The 13,845-nt window shown below is 23.7% G+C and overlaps 1 protein-coding gene across 1 annotated transcript in view; it reads left to right on the top strand.

Annotated features, from left to right (window-relative positions):
• Positions 1-13,845, top strand: part of LOC145845232 (uncharacterized) — a 38,999-nt gene that overhangs the window by 1,168 nt on the left and 23,986 nt on the right. The window lies entirely within an intron of this gene.

The raw sequence follows: 13,845 nt of genomic DNA, 5'->3' as shown, positions 1-13,845 counted from the left end.
AATTTTATTTCAATTTGTATTCATTCAAATTCAATAGGAAACAATTTCTGACGAGGCCTATTTGAAAGTACTTAAATAAATTTAAAATGAAATGTGTTCTGTTATATATATTTAGTTTTTGACACATTTTTATTTTTTATAAGTTTTTTAGCTCTTTGAATTAATTTTTATTCACACAAATGTACAAAGATGCTCATATTTTAATCAGCATACTGACAATTCCCACCCACGATCATTTCCCACCCGATCAATGCCCACCCGATCAATGCCCACCCGCTTACAATTCCCACTCTAAAATATTTTTAACTTTCTTTATTTATTCCTTTTTTTTCTAATATTTTTGTTTTATTTTTATTAAATTATGTTTTACTATCACTGTTACACCTAACCCTTAACTTGGTTTCTAAGCGGTTCTCGGATTTGATCGGGTGGGATTTGATCATGGGTTGAAAATGAGCGGTTCCCATTTAAAACCACGTTTTATTTAATAATTAAATTAGATTAAGTTTAGTTAACTCCTAAAATTATTGTTTATACATGTAGTACCTAGGTGTGTAAAGACACATTTAAAACAAATCATGATACAGATTAAATTTTTTTTGATAAGTATACATTTTTATTTTAAAACAATGTTTTTTGACAAACTAAGTTAACTTTTATGCACTAATATACACAGGTACTGTTTTTTGAACTACTTATTTAATACAAACTAAATTTAGGGATGGTAAATTTATCAAGTTTGTATATTTTTTATCAAAATAGTTCAAATTGAAGGAAATAAACAACTAAACATTGCCACACATCAAAATTATCTATAGATTTAAATATCAAGTCAATTTAGTCATTTTTTCAGTTTTTGCTTGGAATAATTTTTTGTATACTAAAATATTAGGCTATTTTTTGGTCATTTTTGGCTGGCTTTTTTGCTTTATGAGTGGCATATTAAACTTATGATGTATGTTTCGTTCAATTTACAGTGTTGGTTTGAATTATGATATATGTTAAACTTTAAGTCTTGCAGCTGATAAAATTACCATTTATATTAATTGTATACATATAGGTGTGAACAATTAGTGTTGCTAAAAAGCTTGAATCCTGGAAACGCATGGGATTTGAAAATTTATACTTAAAAATTCTGAAAAACCTTGAATTTGAGAGTTTTTGAAAAAAACTCGAATTTTAAACAATTTTTACGTGTAAAGTAATGAAATTTTGATCTGGCACAAAAAATTTACTATATAATTTTTTTAAACAAATTAAAAGTAGCTTAACAGTATCTATTTAGTATTGCTATATTACTAAGAAAAAGTTTTTTATTAGATCTAGTTTAATTTTATTAATAAAAAAAATTCAAAAAAAGAAGCAGAAAATTATACTTTCGAAAACTTTATGTAAGTGCATTGTATCTTTACTTTTAAAATGCTTTTACCTATTGTTGTGCTTTGCATTGAAACTAAACCTAGAAACTCTTCTTAAAAATCAAATTCAGTAAGAATATCTCTAATAAAAACTCTCAGCTAAGCAATAATTTTTGTACCAGTGCTTTCATCTTAACAGATTGATTAAAGTTCTAATTTGATTTTTGCTACTTTATAACCTTCAGAGATTTACTAAACACGACTTCCTGTTGTCATTAAATAAATAAACAAAAATGTTTTACTACTGCCAACATAGATTCATAAAAAAGAGAGAAAATACTTCTGAACGGTATCTTCTTTATAGTAATTATTTTTGCTACTTTATAACTTGCATAACAATTTTTTCTGATCAGTCTGTAGTTCCTGAATATAATCATTTGCGTTGTTAAAACTGTCTGAAGCTATTTGTTTTTTTTTTGTTTCTTGTAATAATTCCTCACTAACGTTTTTTAATTTCTACAGCTCGTCTTATATTTCAAATTTACTCTTTAAATACAACATCTTTATTGCAAAAAAAGAATTGTTATAATTTTCAATAAAAATTTAAGATTTTTCTACTTTATTAATGGCTTAATAAATTTTTAAATTTTGTTTAAAATGTTTAAGAAACGTAATTGTCCATTCAAGCTGAATTATGATATTTAACTTTTTAGTACTACATATATTGTACAGAAATCTAAGACAATATTCATTCAAAAACATCTTTATTAAAGCAAACAACAAATAAAATCGATTTCGGCTAACGCTTTTCAATTACTTTTGTTAGCAACTAATTTTAAGATTTAATTTTGAGTAAATAAGTAGTTAGAAGTTACATAGGAAAAGTTATTATCAGTATTTATGAATTGTGAATTTCTAATTAATTAATTTTTGCTCAACTATGCTTATTAGTGCTAATTGATTCTTTCTGATGTAACCTCTAACTATTTATTTACTCAAAATTTAATCTTAAAATTAGTTGCTAACAAAAGTAGTTGGAAAGCGTTAGCCGAAATCGATTTTATTTGTTGTTTGCTTTAATAAAGATGCTTTTGAATGAATATTGTCTTAGATTTTTTTACAATTATGATATTATATTGCTATATATTTAATCCACTGTTAATAAACTTCGTTATTTCTTTATTTTGTACTTAAATTTAAAAAGAGTTGCCGAACATACAGTCTAGTTTAAAAATTTAAATTAAGTTAAACCTGTTTAAGACATTAAAAAAAACTCAGGTAAACTTTTATTTCAAACACTTTAATTAAATCTTTGAATTTTCTAAAAAAATTTTATGACTGTAGTGTAGTTTACTAATTGTAATTTTTTCTGGTCTACTTATACGTTGTGTACTTTTATACTGATGATATTTAAGTTAGGTATTTTAAGCTTGATTAATTGCAAGTTTTTCACTTTTTTTTAGAACTGATTAATTCAAAATTTTCTTGCATATAAAGGTTTAAAATAAGGATATTATGACGTAACTATAAATCAAGTTTTAAGGTAAATTTTGTTTTAAAAGCCTGTCTTTTAAAAGTTTTTCAAATAGTAAATCTTATTAGTATCTCTAGTTTAAACTCGCAAAAAATAAATGAAATGAAATAAAAAATAAAAAAAGATATATGAAATAAAATCAAATCAAAGGACTTAATGAAATTAAATTGTTAAACTTTGATGTGTTTTACTAAATGTTTTATAATACTTTAAAATTTAAAATTAAAATAAAAATAGTAATAAAAATAGTAATCGAGCTTATTGTTGGTTGAAGTTAAAAAATCAAAAATAAATAGAGTAAATAATCGTAATAAATAAGTCGATAAAAGTAGTAGTGCGTATTACCTTAACTTGTTAAGATATTTTTTTAGTTTTTTTTTTAAATTTTATATGCAAGAAAATTTTGAATTAATCAGTTCTAATTGCCTACTGTAGAAGAATTTGAAAGTACTTTAGGCAATATAACGAATACTAAAAAATTTGTAGATTTTTTTGTTAAAAAAAAAATAAATTTTTTATTTAAAACGTTTTCAGCAAGACAAAAAATCACGAAGAACAACATAAAACCAAGGGAAGATTTGAGACACTTAAAACTTAAATATTCTCACACTTTTTTACAGTGGAAATCATGTTATACGCTAATTAATTACTCATAAGTTTCTTTATTAGAGTAGTCGAGCATTAATTAAGTTAAAAAAAGTACATAGTTTATTAAGACTTAAGTATATTAGTCAATGTAAATTTTACTCCAATAAATATTTATAATTAAAATAAGTATTCCATGTGTAACTAAATTTCATTAAATAAATTTTAAAGTGATTAAAAGTAAAACTTTTATTAATGTGACTATAACTAATATCAAAAGATTATTCAAATGTTACTAAAGCTAAAACTGCGGCCCGCGAAGATTTTAGAAACTTGAAATTTGGCCCGCGAGCACCAACTGCCTGCCGACCCCTGATCTAAATGAATACATTCAAATTACTTAGTTTCTAAAATTAATTGTAACAGTTTTGTAAAAGGATAACTTATATTGTTTTTCTCTAGTAGGTTACCTTGAAAAATGCTGAATGTATTAATTGGTTTGTTTCCTTATCAACACTGTAGAATTAATTATGTAAACTTTGTTGAATTGTTTTAAACTGCAGACCTTAAGATAAACTAAATATTAATATTAAAATATTAATTATTAAAAGTAAAAGTATATAACCAAAATGAAGATTTAATTGAATTAAATGCTTGAATATTTTTTGTTATAGTAATACTATTGTTCGATATATTAAAAGGTCAGCAGTTTCAAATAAATTAATTGATTTAAAAATAAAATGATTTACATACTTCTAGACATAATAAATGTCTTAAAACTTTTTTTAAGTATTAACTTATTTCTCGTTTTGACTTTTTCTATATTAAGTAAAAATTGTATTCAACAAGACAAAAACTTCTAAATCAAAGTTTCTAAATTGTGTGCGGTTTAGTGCCGTAAAAATTTTGACAACATATTTAAAGACAACAATTTAGAAATTGATTTTATATCACATGAAATATTTTCTTAGTTTGTTGCTTTTTCATAATACGTCACTAGCATTTTTTTAAAGTAATATATAATTTAGTTCTATATAACAATATCAATATATGCACAAAACACAAAAATCTTTAAATTAATATTTAAAACAAATTTTAGCACTAAAAAGTATGTTTGTATATTGTATGAACGCCTTAGTAACCTTGTTTAACTTTCCAGCTTATATAAAAATAATAATAATATGAACATATCTAGTAAACAGACTAGAAATAAAACCAAGCTGTTTATGTATAAAAACAAAGCGGCAAAAGATTCTAAATACTTGCGAAATTTGAAATATGTTAACGGTTTAGTGCCGCAAATTTGATAAAAATTTATTAGTTTGTCTTCATTAATGCATATAGTTCTGAGCTTGGAACTAATGAAAATTACAGAAATACAAAAAAATTATCTTAGTAAGTTTAGTAACACCAGTAAATATTTTAGAACTCAATGTTTTTTTTAATTAATTTGAAAAGTTTTAAGTTTTCATATTTATAAGGTAATATTTTGATGAGATTACTGTCTTTACAAATCCTTTTATCAATTTAACTTGCATTGTGTGATACTAGAATAAATGTAAATACTTCTTGTATTTAAGTAATGGTATTTCATTATTTTTTTATTTTTAGTTAGTCAGACACAGGAAATGACAAAATATTTTTTTTTTTTGTTGCTGCACTTAAACGTTGAAACTTTGGACTTTACATGTTTTATCCGTAAACATTTTCCTCTTCTTGTGGTTTTTTACTTAAAACATCATTTTTTAAGATGACAATTTTGTTACTAACTTATTAAATTCAAAATTATATTAATTTGCTTATCGATTGATACTTCACATTCCGGTTTTCGATGATAACCATTTGGCTGAAAGATCATTTATTGTGATCTTTTAAACTTTGTAGATCACAATAAAAGTTCTAGGCTAAAATATTAACAGACTTTAAAAAAAAATTGATTGCGTTATTTTTTTTTTATTGTTAAAAATTAGACTACTTCGTATCTGTCTTTGAGATAGTTTCCGCTGAAATAATTAAAAAGTAAATGTTTAATTAATACGTTTCGAAGAGAGCTTATTTTTAATGTAACTTAAAATATTAGCTGTTTTAGTAAAAATAACATGTGATCATTTTACTTAAGTCATTTGTATTGAATAAGAAAAAAATATCATAATTCGTGATTCTTAGAATTTTTAAAAATTAATGTTTGTTTAGTACTTTAAACTAGTTTCTCTGAAAATAATATTCAGCAACGGTGAAAATAAACTCAAAAAGAGAAATTCAAATAGTATATGTTCGTAGAAAAGTTTCACCTAAAGTTTAAAAGTAGAGCTTAGCTTAATATTTTAAAATAAAGAAATACAACTAAAATTTATGTTAGCATAGAAGTTTTAATACATTATTTAACAGCTAAACAAGTTTATTCTAAAAACAGTGAAAAACATTCGTCAAAGGTATGTCACTTACTGTTATTAGATATGAACTTATATTGATTGATAGTATAATAGTTGAAACAAAGTAAAACTTCATTAACATTAGTAAAAAGTAAAGAACATGTAACTTTTGAATGTAATCGTTTTATATTTTTTAATACAGCTATTTTCTTTTTTTTTGCAGTAACACTCTAAACCTGTAAACTTGAATTACGCTTATTGAATTATAAAAATAAAAAGAAAATTATCAATTTATAAATATTTTAGTAGGTTTCAAAAGTTTTTATTATTTACTACACTTTGTTTATTTTATGTTTTATGGAATATTATTCATTATTAAAAGTAATACAGCAAGTTTGAGTTATTAAAAAGTCTAAGCACAGCAAATGTGTAATATGAACAACAATGTTTTATTAGTGCGGTGACAAAAATTTTAAAAAATATTTAAACCAAGCTGGACAGTTAAAACCATTTTAAAAATATTTTTAGTCAGTTTGTTAGAAGTTGTGGTTTATTTGCTGCATACGTCATCAATTAACTACATAAAAAACCTTTTAACATTAAAATTATGCTAATATGTATAAAGTTTTTTAGTTCTTAGTTAACATTTAATCATTTACAATAATATAAGTTATAACTAAAAATTATTTCGATTGTATAAACAACATAATGACTTAAAATAAGCTTGTAGCAAAGTTTATTATTTGCAAAAAGTGAAAATATATGATTAAAAAATTACTAGTTAATGACTAAATTTTTTTTTTGAGAACTTTAAAGCCATTTAGTAATTACAAACAACAAACAGTTCTAGTAAAAAATATTTTTTTAATTTATTCTATTAATCCTTTTTTAGACAAAATGTAAAAAAATTCTAATACTAACAAACTTGGTCGTAAAACTTTTAACATTTTAAGTCTGTTTATGGTGATTTGAAATAAAAACTTATTCTAACTGTTTGAGCGCTTTTTTTTATCGTTCAATAAACAATAAATATACAAAGCCTACGTTATTTCGCCCAAGATCTTCAGGAATTACAAAATTACAAATAAGACGATGGATTACTTAATAAATAGTGCAATACAATCAATACAATAAAATTTATAAAATTTACAAAAATCAACTCGTCAATTTAATATTATTAATTGAACAGAAATTAATTAAATTAAGAGAAATAAAATGTTTAAACAGCAGTCTTTATACTTACAAGTATTGATATGGTTTATAAAGTTTTAGATATAGCTTATAACAATACAAATCAAAAATGGCATTTAACAAACAAAAGTACGGTAAAAACTAACAAAAACAAACATAAATGACAGCTACAAATACGCTAAGCTTTAAAATGGAATCTTCTTAAAAAAGTGTAGACAGAAAAAAAAAGTTGTTGTCTTTATTTAAATTTCGTTTTTGTCAGCAAGTGCTATTTCAATTTTTACTAGGTAGCAGATTGAACCAGCAGGTTTTAACGGCTATAAAACTGTATAAAATACCTCAAAGTTTTTACTAAAGTTTAATCTGTAGCCTCATTTGTTATAGTTTTAAAATAGAATTATTTTTAAGTTAATTCAAGTACGAACAACTACTACTTATAAGCATAAAATTAATTATAGAACCTAAGTCTTTTGACCTTTAAATATTTTTTCATGTTATGCAATTTAAATTGTCTAGTAAAGTTAAAAAAAAATAAAGTATCAAACTTATGTTAGATGATTTCTCATTATTATCATATCAACAGATTTTTTTCAAAAGGTTGAAGAAGAATTTACTATTAATGAAAAAAAAACTAAGTTACAAAAAAGTGAGTTTAATAAAGTTTTCAACTAATGTTTATTTATGATATGTAAGTGCAGCTATTTGCTGTAAAAATAATGGGATGAACTGTGCGACTTAGAGTCTGAAAGCTTTGTTTTTATATTCATAAATAATTTACTTTTACTTGTTAGTTGATTCGCAATATACGTCACTATCTGATAAGATGAATTAGTTACATAAATTTTTAACAACAAAACAATACTAACGCAACAAAATATTTTTAATTTGAATAATTAAAAGCCAGTAAATATATGCCAATTTATTTTGCATAACATGATAAAATATTTAAAGGTCAAACAATTAAGGTTCTAAAACTAATTATGATAATGTTTGTTTCAATTTGCTTTAGTCTTAACTGAGTAAGTTGAAATAAAAATGATCTGGACGATTCAGGATATACAAAAGAAGTAAAAGTTTATTAACAAATATAATGCTTGATTTAATCTTAAAATTTATTAATTTATGATAATAATAACAAATTATACAGTATCCTTCTACTATTACACTAACATATGTTTCTATTAGTTAACGAATTAACAAACTTCAACTGAGCTCTGTAAAAAGATAAATACTCTAAGAAAAAAATATAAACTAAAGTACGTGTATACATGTGTTCATTAAAATAAAAATAATTGCTATAGATTTTTAGAGGTTAATCGTTTAAAACAGATAAAATACTTAATGTTAAATCCGACTGTTATAAAATTATATAATATTTGAAATTATTAAGTATAAATCAAACAAAGTAAACTAAAATACACAATAAAATAACAAATTATAGTATAAACTACTTACATGAAACAGAAAGAAGAACTATACTATAAAGTCAGTGTAATAAAAGAAGGATACTGTATAACTTGTTATTATTATATATTCAAGAAACATTTTTCACTATGATCTTTTGTTAACAAACACTTAAATTAAAATTTAAATTAATTATTAATGATATGAATATATAAGTGCCTGTACTTTAGTTATATTAATGTTCAATATATTTTCAAAACGTCATTATTTTGTTAACTTCTTATTTTATTTTGACTTTTTCTATAGTGAGTTAAAGCTGTATTTAACAAGACAAAGACTTTTACTCTAAAGTTTCTAAGCTTTTGAGCAGTTTTTGAGTTAAAACATTTTTTAAAACAATAATTTAAATTTGGCGGTGATAATAGTCTTACAAATTTTTTTTTTATGTCTGTTATTTTTTATTTTATGTAGTTAGCATTCGTAACTAGCATATGTTTTAATTGTGCTCTATAAATCATGATATATGCACAAAAAATAAACTAAAAAAATTAAAAAAAAATACTTTATTCATTATTTTTCTGCATATTTAAGCACTCAAAACTGTGTTTCAATATGAAGTAAACTCAAAGACATATTTTTAGCTTTAAAGTTTGTTTTGGAAAATAAGTTTCAAATAATGATGTGTTCGGCAAACTAACCAGAAACAAAACCAAACTGTTTATAAATAAAAACAAGGTGGTCTAGTATATTAAATGTACGGGACACTTGATATATTTTTACGGGTTAGTGCCGCAAGTTTAAAAAAAATATATATAGTAATTAACAAAAAACAGATATTGGTATGTTTTCGTCGACGCATATAGTTCTGAGCCCGAAACTAATGAAAATTACAGAGTATACAAAAAACTAAATCTCAGTATAATTATTAACTATTATAGATTTATTTTTAAATTTCGTTAGTTTGTTAAATTTTATCATTTTTGTTGAACATTTAGGTGTGATAAGTGTCTTTACAACCTACTTATCAATTTAGCTTAAAAATTATTAAACTATAATTCATAAACAAATACAACAGTCAAGAAATAAAAAACTTCTTGACTGTCTGAAAAGCTTCTAAATTTTAAAAGATATACATAATGAGAATTGAGAAACTATTTTTTTTTACTATATTAGCAATTCTTCAAAAAGTTCTTGCTGACATTTCTAATAGAGACATTTTATAAAATTCTCTACTACATTAAGTAAGAAAGGAACTATATTAGAAAATAAACACTATGTTCGTACAAAATGTTTTATTACTTCTAATGCTTATAAAGTATTTATAAATTTATACTTATATACGCCTGAACAAACAAAATAATTCTGAAACATAGTTAAGTGGTACGAAAAGTTCTGAAAACTCTACGCTATTAAATATATCCTGATTAGTTTGTGACGTATGTAACGAAAGTCATATATTAAAGTTTGTGTTTAATAAATAAGAACATAACATCTTATATATATTTATCAATCTAAAGCTTATCAATTGTATACGGCTCATTGCCGCAAAACTATTTCATTAAAATTAGTATTATCAATGCGTTTTATAATAACATTTTTGTTTTTATTTTTGACATATGTTAAACGTTTTTTATAGCTTTGCCTGAAACAATAAGAACAGGTGTAGAAGTTCATGATTATATGAGTTCGATTACTAGTAACTGCTGTTTAATGAAATTAACTAGTCCAATAAAAATAATAATTCAATTCAAAACGATAAATTAAAGTTGGTATGCTTTTAAAAAAATTCACTTGAACTTTAAATTACATTAAGTAATAAATATAAATTTATTTTAGTCTCTAAGTTTTTATACATTGTTTCACAGGTGTGTTTTTCATGAAAAACTAAAAACAAAAACTGTTAATTGTATGTTTTTGTGTTTAGTTCTTACCTAATAATAATCAAAGTATCATAGATCATAAATACAATATTTCGTTTAAATTATTGAGCAACAAAGAACAATATGCTTTTAATTTAATTTTTAAAAGTTCTTTTTACAACATGATTACATTTACCTAATACAATCATCCTAAAAGTAGTTAAACTCGAGCTATTTTAAACAATTACATAAAAATAAGCTAACACTTGGTTTATTTTATGTTTTAATGTATTTGAATATTAAAGTTATTGAGGTGGTAAGATGCATAAACTGTATTAAGAATAATAATGTAAAAGTGCGGCAATAAGGTGTTAAACTTATATTTGGAAACATATTAAACCATTGCAAATGTAAAACTTTCTGTTATTATATATAATAAATTTTGCTTTTACAAGTTGTTTTTTCTACTTACGTCACTAGTTGATTGGAGTTTTTACTATTAATTTAATAAATAAAAAATGATTGGTTTTAAATTTAGGTAATTATAAATTATAAGTTTTACTTTAACGTTCACCTGAAGCTTAAAAACATAATTGAGTTTAATAGTTTCAAATAGAGACATAAATACTAATATTTAATTTAAATAATACAACTGAATGCTATTTTACTACTGAAGTTCTTATAAAATGCTTGACAGCTTAATAAGTGTATTTTATCGAAAATGGAAAAGTATATTGTTATTCTTTTATAACTGTATTTATTTTGGTGCTCATAAAGAAAAAAGTGCGTAGCTTATAAAAAGTGGTAGTTTACAAAAACATTAAGCAATTAAAAATGATTACTTTATTAGTCTATTAGAAATTTTTATTTCAATGTGATTACACTAATTTGAAATGCTAATCTTAGAAAACACTTTAATAAACTTAATTATGGTACTAATTACAAAAAATAAGCGAAAACAGATTTATTTTAATGTTTTAATATAGTTCACTGTTTTTATAATTACTTTGGTCAGATGCATCATTTAAGTATTAGCAAGAATTTTATCAAAGTGCGACAATTTGCCGTAAGAATATTTGAAAACCTTTTTGTTTATATACAAAGTCAATTTACTTTTTCTTCTTGTTACTTTTATTTACGTCATAACCATAATGAACATTTTTATTTTAAAATTATAAAAAATTAAACAACTCTATTTTGTCTTCTAAAGTAGTTATAGATCTTTAAAATAACAACTGCTTAGTTTTTTAAAAATAATAGAATATATGTTAATTTTGTGTACAGAAAGTAATCAATTAAAAAGATTTTTTTTAATGAAAGATTTTTAACTGTAGCAGTCTTTTTGATGGCTTATTTAGTTCTATTCAAAAATGAATATGTCTTCTAGCTATCGTCCTATAATGATTTAACAGGGGAAAATAGTAAAAAATTTAAAGCTAGGGTTAAAATATTAAAATAAACAACATATTTTAATTGTCAAAATATTTTCAATTGAGATAAAACAAAAAACAGTTGTACTAATAAAGTTCCCTAATATACAGATTTTTTAACAATAATAAATCAAACTAGAAAATAAAACAATAAAGTTAAGAATCTTTTTAGTGAAATAGTTAAAGTCATTTCAAATAGAGACCTCAAATCTATACTCTTTTTAAGTCAAAAATAGCTTTTTTTTTGTAATAAAAACGTCAATAGTTTACAAGATATTTTACTTATACAAATTAAACAAGTATTAACAAAAATATGTCAAATAAATATCTTTTAAACAAATATTGTATTTACTATGCTGTAAAAGATTTTAGTGTAATGTAAAACAACAAATATAAACTACAAAATTAACCAAATCAAAATAAAATTGTTAATAGTTTTAAAACATAAACCACTCAATAAATACAGTAGACTTCCGCTTGAATTTGGACTTTGAACAAAATCAAAAAGTGCGAACTCAAGAAGAGGTCTAACGTAATGAGTATTCATTAAGTATTAAGCAAACCTGTTGTAGAATAAATAACTTAATAAAACTGTTATTATAATAAGACTACTTAAATACAATACAAACCAGTTTAGATAAGAAATCTTTTGAAAAATCAACTAAAGTTTTTGAAAAATCAACGTAATGAATATTCATTAGGCATTAAGCAAACCTGTTGTAGAATAAGTAACTTAATAAAACTGTTATTATAATAAGACTACTTAAATACAATACAAACCAGCTTAGATAAGAAATCTTTTGAAAAATCAACTAAGAAGACCTTACAGAAAATAATGTGAAGGATGAGCATCATGATTGTTATATCTTTATATCTTCATATCTAGGTTATATCTTTTGCTCAAGATGTTGACAACTGAACTAAAAGCTTTCTCAACAACATAGCTTGAAGGAAAAGCTATAAACAACAATTTAACTTCCTCCCAAATGATTGGATACTTTTGCCTTAGTTTTTGTTGAGTCCAAAAGCTTTCATATCGTTTTTTGAAAAAAAATACTTTAAGTTCAAGGTCAGTTTGTAAGTCTGAGAAAGTTTTCTGTAAGTCAACGTTTACTTCAAAAAGATATGCTTCGAAGGATGCCATAGTCAACTTCGGTAAGTTTAATTGAAAAACGTCAGTAAACCGTTGTCAATATTACATTTAAGCTGTTCCAGATGAGATAAAAATACTTCTACTTAACCTTCACTTATTTGAAGTTTTAAGTTTTCAAACTTGCAAACTATAAAAACTGATTCTTTTTCAAATGTTTTCTATACAGTTCAAGTTGGTTTCTGAAGCTGGTTATCTTACTTTTGACTTTTACAAGATTCAAGTTTTTACCTTGTAAAGTTTTGTTCGGATTTTTGATCTTACTATATAAGTGTGACATGTAGGCAATATCTAATTTTCTTTTAACAAGATTGTCTACCAATACCTTATCCTTTGCATAAAAAAATCAATAGCTAAATTAAAAACAGCTAAAAACTTTCTAAACAGTTTCCTTTAGATAACCATTTCACTTCTGTATACATTATCAACTTATATAAAAACCTCATCATTGTCATTGCACACCTGATAAACAGACGACTTAGTAAAACATGCCTTTTTATATTGTTGACAGCTTTTATCACACAGTTTAATAAGTCATTCAAACGGACGCTCAAACTTTTTCCAACTAAATGTTGACGATGTATATCGCAATGAATAGTAATTCCATCAAGGTTTAACTCTTTGTAATATGTGATTAATTCACGATACTTTCCTATTATAGACGGAGGACCATCTGTTGCAATTCCAATAAGATGTTTTGAAATTATTTCATTTACTTAGAAATATTTTTTAATTTTTTAAACACAAACCTTCATGTGCTATGCGTTTATAATAGCTGGGATAACGCTAGTTCTTCGTATGTTGTATCATCAACTATTAAACGCATACAAACAAGAAAAAGACATTTTTTTTTTCGGCATAGTGGACTCGTCAACCTGCATCAAAAAAAAATGTTGCACATCATTCGAACTAACTTTTATTCAACATATTCTGAAATTTCAAATATAGGTCTTTTTACAGTG

The sequence above is a fragment of the Thalia democratica genome, chromosome 9 (genome assembly GCF_965202585.1).
Source record: "Thalia democratica chromosome 9, ktThaDemo2.hap1.1, whole genome shotgun sequence".
NCBI lineage: Eukaryota > Metazoa > Chordata > Thaliacea > Salpida > Salpidae > Thalia > Thalia democratica.
This window is presented reverse-complemented; position numbering and strand designations above follow the sequence as displayed.